The 16604-nt window shown below is 37.9% G+C and overlaps 1 non-coding gene across 1 annotated transcript; it reads left to right on the top strand.

Annotated features, from left to right (window-relative positions):
* The first annotated feature begins 326 nt into the window (after positions 1-326).
* On the top strand, positions 327-398 carry Trnaq-cug (transfer RNA glutamine (anticodon CUG)). The gene has a single exon. It is a non-coding gene; the product is annotated as a tRNA-Gln (tRNA).
* Positions 399-16604: the final 16206 nt, after the last annotated feature.

The raw sequence follows: 16604 nt of genomic DNA, 5'->3' as shown, positions 1-16604 counted from the left end.
ACAAACCAATGTGAATGAGGAATTTAGGACTCTTGAATTTCATTGGCTCCCACTGCCGTGAGCCACGCCTATCAGTGAATCATTGTTGCTTGTAGCCTGAAGAAACAAAAGTTAAAACGTTAAATCTACGCACTTGTGCCAAGTTGTCGTTGCAAAAATCAACCTTTAAACTTGAAGGATTGCTTTCGAAACAAAAGTTCTTCAAGATTACTTGCTATAAAATTGCTATAAAATTGCAAAAGACAAGTAATATACAGAGGTTACTTGACCTATCATCTAAGTAGGCTTTAGCTATATTTATTATTTTAGTATTCTTTTGCGTATGTGGTTCCATGGTGTAATGGTTAGCACTCTGGACTCTGAATCCAGCGATCCGAGTTCAAATCTCGGTGGAACCTGAACTTTTTTTTTTTTTTTTCAATGCTTAATTTCATATTTCCAACTCTTAAAATGTACGATATGATAAATGAAAAGTGATTTAAAAAAATAAATTGTAGTGTTAAATTTTTTATTTACCCTTGCCGTGAAAATCTATATAATAATTGTTTATTACCACTAACTGACTGATTCATGCAGGGCAGGGCCGGATATAAGTCTCTTGAAGCCCGGGCACAAGTTTTTGTTGAGGTTCCCACAAAAAAGAAAAATCTTAAGTTTTAATAAAATTCCACTTATTAATAAAAAAGTAATATATAAAAGCATACCCTGTTATAAAAGAAAGAGCGTACGGTAGGCCGACTTGTAAATTAAACTTAATTTGCCATAGTTAAAAAAAATAAAATTAATTAATTTGCATATTTTAAGTAGTGAATCCGGAGTATATGACGAGAATACGAGGGCACTATAAGCGGACACTTTTTAAACATGATAGTGTTGCTAGATGTAAAATTTAAAGTTCTGTTGGTAAAAATGCTTTCTTGTGGATGTGCCTGGGCTGTAGCCTCACCTCCCTTAAACCCGGCCCTGGATTTATGTATCAAGAGGTGCTTGCTAAAGCGGGTTTGAAAAATTCGCAACCTGAACACCGCAATTTGCGAAAAAAAAAACGCAAGCTTTCTATTAATTTGTATTTTATTTTCAGGTGTTTCCCCAAAAGGCCGCAGTCTTTAGATAAAGCATATAAAGAAATAATAAACTAAGACTACATGTATGTTTTAAAAGTCTATGATCTTTCTTTTTCCCAAAGTCGAGTTCTTTTTAATTTCCCTTAAGTTATTTCCGCTTCCTTTTTTTCAACACTGGTCTAAATTTTTAAAAATCCAAACTTAGATTCATAGCCTCAAAAAGATAGATCTAGGTCATTGTAGGTCTATTTCTTTTTCAGAGAGAGTGCTAGGAACACTGTCGTTTCTCTACACTCAAATAAATTATTACAATAAAAAAAAAAATACTTCCTTTTGTTTTGAGGGCACAATGCCAAAAGAAATTATGCGGAACGATAATGGGACTTTCAATTGTGGCCTTCTGAAAATACATTTTCCCCTCTAGGCCTGAAAATGATGGCCTAAAGAAATGTTCGCTAGCTGTATAATTAAAGGATGCAAAGAGGCTACGAGATTGGGTGTGGGAGAAATAACGTGAACACACTTTGGACCAGACAGAGAGAGATGAGCTTTGTAACAAGTCATTACTTCAAATATCCTCGTGTTTGATCCATTCTGGACAGTACGTACTCAAGCCAATGTAATAACCTAAATATCTGACTGAGTGTTTGAAGGCACGAGAACTACATACACTTGATTCTGAGTAACGAGCCCTGTCTGTGGCATTTTACGTTTTGAGAGATGATCTTTTTCCTTTGCAACTTCTGGTGTGCCTAAAGAGGCCAATCCTTGAGACACAGCTGCGGTCACAGGCTGAGCTTATGTAATCATCAGGCGCCGTTGCATTTTCACCCTTCTTTCTGCTGCTGCGGATTGCAGATGCCATACACAACAGCAGCAGACATTTGTTTTAAAGACGCCTTTATTACTGGTCTAGCATCCAACAGTATTAGACAGCGGCTATTGTAAAAGACATCTCTCACATTTGGGTTTCAGCAAAGGTCACAACGCTTGCGCTGGCTTACAGTTCAACGAAATCTCTTGTGGGGCAATGAAAACGACAACTCGCTCCCATCTAGAAACATTCATATCTAGTAAAGACCATGAATTGAATGCCATTAAGCCACTATGCTACGTCTGTGGTAGGAGGAGACACTCTAGGATTGAATGCCCTGCTCGAAATGCATTATGTCATCAGTGCGGTAAAAAGGGACACTTCCAAACTGTTTGCAAATCAAGTAAAACAACAGCCACCATAGCTGCAAGCAAAATATCCCTGACCAGTGTGATAACTCCATGTACCTTGTCATCAACGCATTTCTCTGGGCTTACACAGTCTACGGCCCAAGTGAACGTCAAAGGGTTGGTGTTGCAAGCTTACATAGACGCTGGCAGCTGTGAAAGCTACATATCAGAAGCCACCGTCAAGAGAAATAAAAGGCGTGTACGCCTTTCTACAAATAGACTATTCATGGCCACTATACATCTTTATGAAAAGACACTAGGATATATTTTTCCTAATTATTTTATTACAATCAGATTTGTTTAAAAAAAAAACAAACAAAAATCTGTATTTAAGTTCATTGTTTATTTTTTAACAATCACACTTACATGTAGTCGAAACTTGAATTTGAAAAATTAGATAATTTGCCTGCGAGTGCCGCATGTATCTACGCGAATCGCGACTTGGCAAACCCTGGCGTAAAGATCCTTGAATAATAACTTATTTATATACAGAACTTTTTTTTTTTTTCTGTGACGGTCAAAGTCGTGAATCGGGTCAAAGGACGTTTGTCATTCTTCTATTTTTGGAGATTATATTCTTTTTTTATTTTAATGACACAATGCCCCGCCTCTTTTCCAAATTTTTTTCCGGGCCCCAAACAAATGAAGACCTCAGTGTTTTAAGACTGTAGCAACTTGACAGATTTGACTGGGTCAATGTTACAACACACAATGTTATGATCATACTTTTATTCAGCAATTAAAATACAAAGTGAAAAAGTGAAATGAATGGTAACAAAAATATAATGAAGTGTCATCAAGTTGTCCACGAATGCCCAATTTCATTGGACTTTTTGCAGGGATGATATTTAAATTCTGACCTGTATATTTCTTTTAAACTTTTAATGTAAATGAACGACTTGCATTTCTGGCATGTACATTGTTTTATTTATAGAAACAGACCACCATGACATCATTCACCTACATTGTACGTGTACCCTTCTAATAGCCCTACTTTCTAGCACGCGCTTGTGTTTGGAAATCGAAAAACCTAAAACAATAACTCAGATTTAATTGCCATCTGCTCATTGAAACGAAACAAAATATTCATGAGACATTGCATGGAGAAACCAATTACAAGTCTTGATACAGCTCATGGATAGAAGATAGTTAGCTGAGTGTGCTGGATAGAATTATTAGTGCAACAATAATACAAAAAAAAGCTTGAATATAACATACCAATAATAAACAAAAATATTTATAATGATAAAAGAAACAAAAAAATAAACAATGCTACAATCTGTGTGAAAGAATGATTACGTTGGAGTCTATGAATTTCGAAATAAATAAACAAACAAAAAAACTATAAAATAAAATTGTTTCTTTAATAATGTTATGAGATTTCATATTTTCTAACGGCCATATTGTACCTCTGTTTTGATTTGAACCGATTGTTTGAGCAGAGACAAATACTTTCGATAAATGCATTGATCCGCTCAGTACTGATTGGTAATCATGTAGTTTTTTTTATTACCTGTGCGAAAAAATCAGGGGAATCCCCGGGAAAAACCAGACAGGCTATAAATAGCCCCAAGAACAACAACTTCAGAGAAGGTGATACTAGCCTAAAGCTGCATGTCATCGTTGAGAGGGTTGGTCCAAGGTGCTTACACTAGAGTCACGTGGTTATGTCACCAAATGTAAAGTGCCTTAATATTTGTGGTCTCTTGACAGTTCATACCGATAATTAGCAGCTAGTTTGTTTGGTAACTAGATGTAGATTTATAGAATGTATGAACAAGAACTGAACATATTTTATCAGCTTTGACCCCGCGAAACTTATTGTCGTCTGCTAGAGAACGAAATCTAGATTGGCGTGACCTCTTTTCTCCAAGTTTCACATCAATAATTAACGCTGCGACAACCTTTCGAGATATCAATTTATTTAATGTATGACTAACGCTGACCTGCAAGAATTATTCCATAGTTATCAACAATAACAATAAGCAATCCTACTTAGTGAGATGTTACTACCTGTTAGAGGCAGGCAGTGCTGCAGACCTGTGTTTGTAAAATGTTTGACATGTTTCGGATGTTCCTTCAGAGTTGAAGATAGTTTACTTACCTAATCAGACAATGTGTAAGTGGACACGGTTTAGGGTATACATGGATAAATAAGAGACTAAAAACGAATCTTAACCCTGACAGTGCCAGAGAACAACTGGAATCTATACGTTATTTTATATCATAATGATAGTGATATAGTGATAAGACAGAAAAACAAGAGAATGAAGGTGGCTAATTTAAATGTTTATAATTGAGCGGTTGTTGCTGCATTACAGTTGATGTCAGAAAACAAAAACTGATTAGATCTAGATCTACTTAAAGAAATGAGAGGCACCACAGCTTAGCTTATGTATTTAGTCTACACATGAAGTAAGCCTAGATTTAAAAAGTTGGATTATTTCATTGGACTAATACAAAACAATTGAGAAATAAACAAACTCAAGTAACGCGGAGCTATTTATTAATTGACGAAAAAAAAAAAGATTTTGATAAATTAGAAATTCAGATTTATTTTTGTCTTATTTTGAGTCTTCATAATTCTGGGGATAAAAGGGGAGGGGCATCATCTGCTCGTACCCGTCCCCAATCCCCGCCTCTGGAGTTTGGAAAAAGAAACTTTCCGCTGGGTGCCGCAGGCCTAGTGGAGGGTATCTGGAAATTTAGGCACCGGATAATTAGGCACCGGATATTTAGGCACCGGAAATTTAGGCACCCGGAAATTTAGGCACCCGGATATTTAGGCACCCGGAAATTTAGGCACCCGGATAATTAGGCACCCGGAAATTTAGGCACCGGATAATTAGGCACTTTTTGACAAGGCGGAAAATTAGGCACCGGATAATTAGGCACTCTTTAATTAGCGACCTTAATTTTGAAAGTAGTTTTAAAATGTTAACGTATATGTTATACTTAGGCTATGGGCTATTGGTGACGTTATCAAAAAAATAGCAACCATAACGATTCTAACTGAATTTTCATGATATAAAAGAAAAACTGACAAAACGAGGAAAAAATGACAATCGTGAGAATTGTGGAAAAAATGACTCCGGATTAATAGTCATTATAAAATATAGACCTCTTAGGATTCAGGGAAGGGGAGGTAGAGTTGATTCTCTTCTCATTGCTTCCTGACCTTAGCCCTTCCCCCTCTACGCACTCCCACTAAAGGAGAGGATTTGTGGCGGGTAGATGTTGAACTAGGTCGTGAAAATGACGCAATGAGTCTCAAGGCTACACACTGGAGTACAGGGCAGGGTACAGCATTGAACATAACTGCTAAAATGGAAGTCTGGAGAAAATTGTCTTCTTATAGTGGGAATGAAAATGAGCAGGGCGGATTGGCGCGCGTTACTTATATGAATTAAATATGTTGATAAACTAAAGTAGTATACATATTTTATAATAGCATTAATATCTATTATCAACACTCCTTCTTTTATATTGTTAATGGGTAACCCCTTTAGGAAGATCTATTGTGGGAGTGTATAGGTGTGTTACGTCCTTCAAATGTGGTCATTAACTTTTATTGAATTAATATGTAGATTTATGTAATTTAATATTTATATAAATAGCAATGGAAATCGCAAAACGGCTAGAAATTACGATAAAATATACTGTTTTGAAAATTTAAAAAAAAGTTTATGGAGAAGACAAATGAGTTAAAAATGTAAATATCATTTTTTTTTTGTGGAATATTGGTCTCTTATTAATACTTATTCTGCATATAGAAGATTGTTGATGTTCCAATTTAACCCCGCCTCCTCTATCATAAACCAAATATCTTTACTACAATTTTCGAGAAGGTATGATTCCTCCATTCCTTTTGTGTTCAGTAGGCCTACCTTATACAATTAATTTTTTCTTCAGAATGAAAAAAAAAAAAACGACAAAAAAGGTTTCATACACTCATTATTAAACACACACACACACACACATATTAAAAAAAACAACAAAAAAAAAAAAACCCACTCGTATCCCTAACTTTCAAAACTGCCAATCAAATTTAACTATCTTCATTTCCCTTATATATATTATTATTTTTATTACTGTTCTTATTATTATGATGGTTTTAACAGAAATGTGTCTACCAAAGTTTTTGGAAGGCCTCTAAAATATAATCCCCAGACTTCCATTTGAACACCTTTGTGTTTCCATACCCTTTAGTCCAGTGCGTAGCCTTCAGATTCACTACGTTACTTTTACGACTAAGTTTACATCTACCTGCGAGAAATCCTCTCATTTAAAAGTGAGAGTGTGTGCGCCCCCCCCCCGCCCCGCCCATCCCATTTTAAGAGTACGACCCCTCCTTTTTCCACAAGCAGAGGGCGATTGCGATTATATTTATCACCAACATTCCCCGACATAATAAAAATATTTTATAATACTTTTTAATCCCAAGTATTTACATTAGTAACTAAATATTTACACAATTTGCATAATCATCAATTTAAAAAAACTCACCAGTCAACCTTAGGGGTTGGTGATGGACGGAAGCAATGAGCGGAGAATCATCTCTACCTCCCCTCCCCTGAATGCTGTGATGTATATATTATATAATGACTCCACACATTCTCATGATTGTCATTTTCCCCATTTTGTCAGCTTTTCTTTAGTTAGAATCGTTATGGTTGCTATTTTTTTGATAACGTCACCGATAGCCCATAGCCTAAGGATAACATATACGTTAACATTTTAAAACTACTTTCAAAATTAAGGTCGCTAATTAAAGAGTGCCTAATTATCCGGTGCCTAATTTTCCGCCTTGTCAAAAAGTGCCTAATTATCCGGTGCCTAAATTTCCGGGTGCCTAATTATCCGGGTGCCTAAATTTCCGGGTGCCTAAATATCCGGGTGCCTAAATTTCCGGGTGCCTAAATATCCGGTGCCTAAATATCCGTAAATACGCGGTGCCTAAATATCCGGTGCCTAAATTTCCTAAATTCCTAGTGGAGGTATGGTAAAGGAAGCTAGGTCTCTAGGCTTGCCATGTCAAAGTGAGTGTGTGTGTGTGTACATTTGTTTGTCATTGTTTCTTTCAGACATCTTTGGTTTGTTGTGAATAAAGGGGAGTAACCAGATATTTTTTTTTAAATGAAAAGTAAAGCAATTCAAAGAACTAGACAGCAACAGTAAAACTTTGTCGAAATCGAGCCAACACATTGCGAGTGTAGATTTGCAGGGCATAGGTAAGGTGGGGGGGGGGCAGGGTTTACAGGATAAGAAACAAGAGTAGAATGCAGTGCAGAGCAGGCTTTGGAAACATTTCGGATCTTTTTCTGTTCCTATTTTTCATTTCACCTGTCCCTTAATCTGTTGGACAGTTAGGGCACCCCATAAGATTTGTCTACCGTCTTTCTCCATTCATTTCAGTCTTCTGCCTTAATCTCCTTCAATGGCAGGCTGGTCCATTCTTTTATGCTGTCTTCCCATCCCTTTTTCTGTCTGCTTCTTCTTCTTCCTTTTTTCCTGGTACTGTTCCCTGAAGGAAGGTCCACATTTTTAAAGCATAAGAGAGAAGAAGAAAATAAAGTGATTTGCAGAAACGCGAGGGCGATACAATGGAATCTTAATTAAAAAAAACTGTAAGACAGGATTAGAGTTTTGTTTAATCCCTCCCTCTTTTATTTGTCTGCCCCCCCCCCCCCAATCTTTCTATGTCTCTCCCCCAGGGCCCTATTTGGAGGTCTGGAGGCCCAGGAGCAACGAAGGAGATAAAGCCCCAAATTATTTCCAGATAAAAGAAACATTTCTTTTCCTTCAAATCTTTCAACAATTTATTATCAACAAAAAAATTGAACAAAGAATGTAGTAATTTCTTAGTCAAATACAATTTATTACTTTAATGGTCAACTACTAGATATTGTTGACCATTTTTTGCTATCTTGGCTCCATCAGATCCAACGATGTTCTACTGGATAAAGACATTAACAACAGGATAGCCGAAGCAATGGGCACCATGTCACGGTTGCAGAAAAGAGTGTGGGACAACATATTGCTGACTTACAGTACCAAAGCCTTAGTCTACCGGACCTGTGTGTTGAGCACCTTGCTGTACGGAAGTGAAACATGGTCAACCTACTCATGGCAGGAAAAAATGCTAAATGTCTTCCACCTCCTATGCCCAAGTCGGATTTTTTAAATAAGGTGGCAAGATAAAATGACCAACGAGGAAGTGCTACGAAGAGCAGGATGCCAGGACATCCGCGTTGTTATCAGCAGCAGACGCCTTGGCTGGCTTGGCCACGTTCGTAGAATGCCAGTAAGTCGACTTCCACTAGACATTCTGTATGGCGATCTAACAAAGAGCAGGAGAACCGCTGGTCGCCCACTTTTACGGTAGACGGATGTATGCAAACGCGACATGAAGCTCTTCAAAATCAACACTAGCAGCTGGGAAAAAGTGGCACTGGATAGATCCACAAGGAGAGAGAGCGTAAAGGAAAGGTCTCGGATTGCAGATGCCATACACAACAGAAGCAGAAAGAAGGGTGAATAATGCAACGGCGCCTGATGATTATAAATGCCCAACCTGTGACTGCAGCTGTGTATCAAGGATTGGCCTCTTTAGTCATACCAGAAGTTGCAAAGGGAAAAGATCGTCTCTGGAGACAATGCCACAGAACAATTGATTAAAAACTAAATCGGCACGCGATTCAATGCAATTGCTCGAGTCGTTGATGATTCAGCACCCGGAGTAAATGCTTTCAGTACTGAGTGTACGCTGAGCTTCGAGAGACGGTGTAGCCCCATAATCGTTCGGAGCCTATTCAATTTCCTTATCCCTTAAATCAAAGCCTGCCCACACCCTCCCCTTCTTTTTCTCACTCTTTTTTATTCACACACACACACACAAAATATTGAGCAGTGTATGTAGACTTAGGATTCAAAACTTAGTAAATTGTAAAGTGTACCCATCTTGCACTGTTACCAACTTTTATTGAAAGAGATTCTATCCAAAGCAAAAGACAGAGCGGAATGGAGAAAGGCGATCGAAAAATCTACATAACCTTCTCTAACCAGCTGTTCAATTTCAACTGTAGACCTTAGCCTTGATCTTTTAAATCAAATTACATCTACTGTTCACAATTTATTCGAGTTATTCTGATTTCGATCTAGGTGATAAACGCTTTAAAGACTATGATGTTTTCTTAAATCCTTGCAAATCTATTTTCATTTGTCTTTAAAAAAAAATTTGCACTAAATGGTTCACTGATGTTTGTTTATTGTTGAATTAATTGTCAAACTTTTAATTATAAAGTTTAAGTCTAGTTCACTTGACCTGGATTCAAATGGCATATGTCATATATCAATGTCACCATCTTGAAATACATGACAACAATACGTATGGAACTTTTTCTTTAAACAAAGAAATGAACTTTCAGGAACGTTTTGTTAGTGATAAGCAAAAAGAAAGTTACGTTGCCAAACGGAATAGGACGGTTTTATAAAGTTTGAATCATTTGTGTCTGTGACATGGACACTTCAGTCCCGCAGCCAATTTTAAATAAAAAGGTTTTAACGGTAACTATTTCTGTATGAATCTGAAACTGCGATTGTTGGAATGTCTTTCCATTGTTTGTTTCTCTTAGGCTACTACCCTCCCCACATTTTCCGCTGACCCCATTCCTCGTGTGAAAACTTTCCGGATCACACTGCATAAGTCGAAGTAGTCTTGGAAGAATTTAATATATCAACGCTTTCACGACCTAGAAATTCAAAAGTCACGATGTAAAAATCACGTGATCTTGGTGGCATTCTTTGACGTCATAGATCTTTGTTTATTGTTTACGGCCTCCACCCTCACCCCCTTTAATGCGTAAAAAAAAATATCAAAAGAAGATTTCACTCCAACTATTTTTCTATCTCGCCACGGTTGACTTCCTCACGCCCACTCAACATCCATGAATGGCGCAGTGGTGCGGGAGAAGCTCAGCGTTTAGGTAAGGCGAGAGTTGTCGCTCATGTTTCATCGCAGCGCCAAAACCTAATGGGAGCCACGACACACTTGCTTCATAAACATTCAACAAAGTACGACACACTGCAGAGAGTAATGACCTACTGACAAAGTACGATACACTGCAGAGAGTAATGACCTACTGACATATTACGATACACTGCAGAGAGTAATGACCTGCTGACAAAGTACGGCACACTGCAGAGAGTAACGACCTGCTGACAAAGTACGGCACACTGCAGAGAGTAACGACCTACTGACAAAGTACGGCACACTGCAGAGAGTAACGACCTACTGACAAAGTACGGCAAACTGCAGTGAGTAATGACCTACTGACATAGTACGACACACTGCAGAGAGTAATGGCCTACTGACAAAGTACGGCACACTGCAGAGAGTAATGACCTACTGACAAAGTACGGCAAACTGCAGAGAGTAATGACCTACTGACATAGTACGACACACTGCAGAGAGTAATGACCTACTGACAAAGTACGGCACACTGCAGAGAGTAATGACCTACTGACAAAGTACGGCACACTGCAGAGAGTAACGACCTACTGACAAAGTACGGCACACTGCAGAGAGTAACGACCTACTGACAAAGTACGACACACTGCAGAGAGTAATGACCTACTGACAAAGTACGACACACTGCAGAGAGTAATGACCTACTGACAAAGTACGACACACTGCAGAGAGTAACGACCTACTGACAAAGTACGGCACACTGCAGTGAGTAATGACCTACTGACATAGTACGGCACACTGCAGAGAGTAATGACCTACTGACATAGTACGGCACACTGCAGAGAGTAATGACCTACTGACAAAGTACGGCACACTGCAGAGAGTAATGACCTACTGACAAAGTACGACACACTGCAGAGAGTAATGACCTACTGACATAGTACGACACACTGCAGAGAGTAATGACCTACTGACAAAGTACGACACACTGCAGAGAGTAACGACCTACTGACAAAGTACGGCACACTGCAGAGAGTAACGACCTACTGACAAAGTACGGCACACTGCAGAGAGTAATGACCTACTGACATAGTACGGCACACTGCAGAGAGTAATGACCTACTGACATAGTACGGCACACTGCAGAGAGTAATGACCTACTGACAAAGTACGGCACACTGCAGAGAGTAATGACCTACTGACAAAGTACGACACACTGCAGAGAGTAACGACCTGCTGACAAAGTACGGCACACTGCAGAGAGTAATGACCTACTGACAAAGTACGACACACTGCAGAGAGTAATGACCTACTGACATAGTACGGCACACTGCAGAGAGTAACGACCTGCTGACAAAGTACGGCACACTGCAGAGAGTAATGACCTACTGACATAGTACGACACACTGCAGAGAGTAATGACCTACTGACAAAGTACGGCACACTGCAGAGAGTAATGACCTACTGACAAAGTACGGCACACTGCAGAGAGTAATGACCTACTGACAAAGTACGACACACTGCAGAGAGTAATGACCTACTGACAAAGTACGACACACTGCAGAGAGTAATGACCAACTTGTAGAATTAGAGTCTAGGATCTACAATGTTTCCAATATCAATACAAACTTCTTCAGTGTTCTAAAACATCTTGTTTTCAATATCAATACAAACTTCTTCAGTGTTCTAAAACCTCTTGTTTTCAATATCAATACAAACTTCTTCAGTGTTCTAAAACCTCTTGTTTTCAATATCAATACAAACTTCTTCAGTGTTCTAAAACCTCTTGTTTTCAATATCAATACAAACTTCTTCAGTGTTCTAAAACCTCTTGTTTTCAATATCAATACAAACTTCTTCAGTGTTCTAAAACCTCTTGTTTTCAATATCAATACAAACTTCTTCAGTGTTCTAAAACCTCTTGTTTTCAATATCAATACAAACTTCTTCAGTGTTCTGAAACCTCTTGTTTTCAATATCAATACAAACTTCTAGAGTGTTCTAAAACCTCTTGTTTTCAATATCAATACAAACTTCTTCAGTGTTCTAAAACCTCTTGTTTTCAATATCAATACAAACTTCAGGACAAGGGCGACCGTCAAAGTCTCCGCGGTCCGCCCTTGATGGAGTGCTAACGGAAGATCTAGGCAGTGGTTCCCAAACTTTTTTGACTCGTAGACCCCTTGCCATGTTTTCTGGTTTTCGGTAGAGCCCCTGCTGAACTTTAAAATTTTTGCAAATTCAACATTTTTTTAAAACTAATTTCTATCTGTACAAAAAGTAAAGTAAAGTTCCCCTCTTAGACCTTGTGGTCTATAGGGCAGATGATGTAAAGGTCATCTGTTTCTGTGGCCTACGATTATCGAGGGTGTCATGTGGCCAGCACAACGACCAGCAGCCTTTACTTTCCCAACTAATGTCAGGTACCCATTAGAGCTGGGTGGCCTCAGAGGCGCCCAAAAAATCCCGAAATGAAATATCCAAGTCTTCAACAGGATTCAAACTCGGGACCCCCGGTTCAGAAGCCAAGCACTTTACCGCTCAGCCAAAATGCCTCCTAATTTCTATCTGTAGAGAGTTAAAAAGTGAAAAAGTAATTTAAAGCTACATATTAGAGATTTTTTTATTGATAAAATTCAAATAGCAATATGTATTGCTGGAATCTCCAAACACAATGGCCTTAAGTATTATTGTAAGAGTTTTCGCAAAGAATTTCTCGTGTATTTGTTGACGTTTCATGTGTTGCTCGAATATTGAGTCGCGAAGATGTTATCACTATCGGGAGAAAGCCAAGGTGAGTAACTGTCACCTAAACCCGTAAGCTTCGAGAAGGTAGGGCTTATTAGTTTTGGCTGGCTACCCACCTAGCAGAAGTAAAACTGAATTCAAAACTCTCCAGTCTTGCAACTCAAACATGGGAAAGGTTTTGTGGGTCAACCCTGAGGAAAAATAAGGAGCCGGCGAACATAATGCAGTTTGCAGCACACATCACTACACCCTGTCAGAACCAGTGACGCTGCTGAGCCCAAACTTATATATGTCGTTTGCAAAGAATTACATATGAAGCTTTTAATTTTATAACTCATGCCACCGAAGCAACCTTGAACTGTATTGTTGCTTAAAGAAATTCTTTTTTTAATAATAACAGATCTGGGTTTGTGTAAAACAGGTTTTAAAACTACAACGGCTGGTAAAAATCAATGTTTTACCTATGGTGTTTTCCGCATTTTGCCATAAATAAGTAAATTTCTCCTTTCAGACATTGTGATGATGTTATGGTCATCTGTTTCTTTGGCCAACGGTTAACAAGCAGGGTGTCATGTGGGCAGAACAACGACCAACCGCCTTTACTTTTACTAACATAATTCAGGTACCCATTAGAGTTGGGTGGACTCAGGGGAGCCCTAAAAATCCTGAAATTCAAAATTCACCGAGATTCGAACCCAGGACCCCAATAACGGAAGCCAGGCGCTTAACCACTACCACCACACCCATATTTTGCTATAAGTGAACAGATATTGTAAGACTTATAAACCACCATCTTCTCTACATGATGTTGAATAGAGATTTTGTGGGTCTATTCTGAACTTTATCTTTGAATGTTCAAAAGTTTTTCAAATCTATATCTTTTTATCAGGGTGATATTGTCGCAGATGATCCTCAAGCGTAATTAGTTTCATATTGTCATAAAAAAGGCAATCGGCAACCGCTTAGTGGACAAGGAAAGAATGAACAATTTTATATAATCAACGCTATACAGTCTACATTTCTTTTTGTTAAACATTATTTACATGAAGACAAAATTAAGTTATTTTAATAAGTATTGAAATTAAATACAACAATTTTTCGTTTGAATAGCAGGATAAAATATTTAAATGATTAACTAAGTTACAAATTATATCTAGTGTGAAGAATTACATTAATGGGATGTAAAAATTAAAGTCACGACCTGCTTATATGAAATCTATTATCATAGACCCCCTTGGAAGTCTCATAGACCCCCAATTGGTTTTTTCACTTTCGTAGACCCCTTGGAGGTCTTCGCAGACCCCTGGGGGTCTATATAGACCACTTTTTGAATCACTGAAATCTAAAGCCTAAATAAATGCAAGATCTTTAAAAAAAAGTCCATTCCATTCTCAAAAGCCACGTCCCTATCGCAGACTCTTTGAAAGGAGTGGGGTGAGTTATAGTAGGGCTGATTGCAGACCTGTGACATGGTAACAAGTGATCAGTCGAGACTGCAGCCAGGCCTAGTATAACATTGAGCTCGGACATAATAATATAAACATCCAATAAATTATAACAAGTTGTGAAAAAGCACTTCCCGAGTGGGCAACACAGCGGTAAAAACTACTACAGCTTAATTCCGGTGTTTTAGTTATAAATGAGTCCCTAAAATTCGGCGACCTTTTCATTTCCGGTGTTATGGGTTGCCACAATGAGTTGAGGTCTAGTTTCTTTTTATAGGCATTGGAGTAGCACTCGGTTGACAATGTATTTCTGTAGGATAGATTTAAAAACTTTATTTTCTTGACATAATCTAAAGGTATTTTACGTATGTAGTCTTAAAATACTAAGCTATAGCACAATAATCCTTTAGTATTTTATATAGCGACATTTGGGAAGCAGATCTGACATTTTCGAAGCCATTTGTCGATCCCAACACTCGTAGTTCAAAAAAAAAAAAAAAAAAAGGAGAAAAAAAAAAAAAAGGGGGGGGGGGTTAAAAGAAAAAAAAATGTTTGGGGGTGAGGTGGCAATGGGTAGATTTCGCATGTAAAAGGTCGCATCCCATCTGTCAACTGGTTGAGTTATCTTTAATCTGGTCTACATCTAGAACACAATGAAACTGGTGAGTTATCTTTAATCTGGATGATACTGGTGAGTTATCTTTAACCTGTTCTACATCTAGAACATAATGAAACTGGTGAGTTATCTTTAATCTGGTCTACATCTAGAACATAATGATACTGGTGAGTTATCTTTAATCTGGTCTACATCTAGAACATAATGATACTGGTGAGTTATCTTTAATCTGGTCTACATCTAGAACATAATGAAACTGGTGAGTTATCTTTAATCTGGTCTACATCTAGAACATAATGATACTGGTGAGTTATCTTTAATCTGGTCTACATCTAGAACACAATGATACTGGTGAGTTATCTTTAATCTGGTCTACATCTAGAACATAATGATACTGGTGAGTTATCTTTAATCTGGTCTACATCTAGAACATAATGATACTGGTGAGTTATCTTTAATCTGGTCTACATCTAGTACATAATGATACTGGTGAGTTATCTTTAATCTGGTCTACATCTAGAACATAATGATACTGGTGAGTTATCTTTAATCTGGTCTACATCTAGAACATAATGATACTGGTGAGTTATCTTTAATCTGGTCTACATCTAGAACATAATGAAACTGGTGAGTTATCTTTGTCCTGGTCTACATCTAGAACATAATGAAACTGGTGAGTTATCTTTAATCTGGTCTACATCTAGAACATAATGAAAGTGGTGAGTTATCTTTAATCTGGTCTACATCTAGAACATAATGATACTGGTGAGTTATCTTTAATCTGGTCTACATCTAGAACATAATGATACTGGTGGGTTATCTTTAATCTGGTCTACATCTAGAACATAATGATACTGGTGAGTTATCTTTAATCTGGTCTACATCTAGAACATAATGAAACTGGTGAGTTATCTTTGTGCTGGTCTACATCTAGAACATAATGATACTGGTGAGTTATCTTTAATCTGGTCTACATCTAGTACATAATGATACTGGTGAGTTATCTTTAATCTGGTCTACATCTAGAACATAATGAAACTGGTGAGTTATCTTTAATCTGGTCTACATCTAGTACATAATGATACTGGTGAGTTATCTTTAATCTGGTCTACATCTAGAACATAATGATACTGGTGAGTTATCTTTAATCTGGTCTACATAACGAATTTTTTTTTTAAATTAAAATATTCAATCTTCTATTCTACATGTATAGACAAGAGCTAGTCCAATCTGACCAACTCCAAGTAAGTTGATCTAGAGGTTATTTAGTAGCGCACATGTGAAATCCAAAGCAGTAGACATGCAAGAAGTTCAATAGAAATCCATTGGTATCAATGACCACCAGTCCATGGTATCAATGACCAGCAGTTCATGCCGGTGCTATTTTTTTTGCAGGAAAATGTCCAACAGTTTGTCCTTTACCCACTTAGTTGATTGTGAAGACTGGCACACATCATGGAGAGACTGGCACACATCATGGAGAGACTGGCACACATCATCGAGAGACTGGCACTGGGGGGAGGGGGGTATAGTTTCCT

Source organism: Biomphalaria glabrata, chromosome 8 (genome assembly GCF_947242115.1).
Source record: "Biomphalaria glabrata chromosome 8, xgBioGlab47.1, whole genome shotgun sequence".
NCBI lineage: Eukaryota > Metazoa > Mollusca > Gastropoda > Planorbidae > Biomphalaria > Biomphalaria glabrata.
The sequence above is the reverse complement of the archived record's forward strand: the minus strand, read 5'-3'. Positions and strand labels throughout refer to the sequence as shown.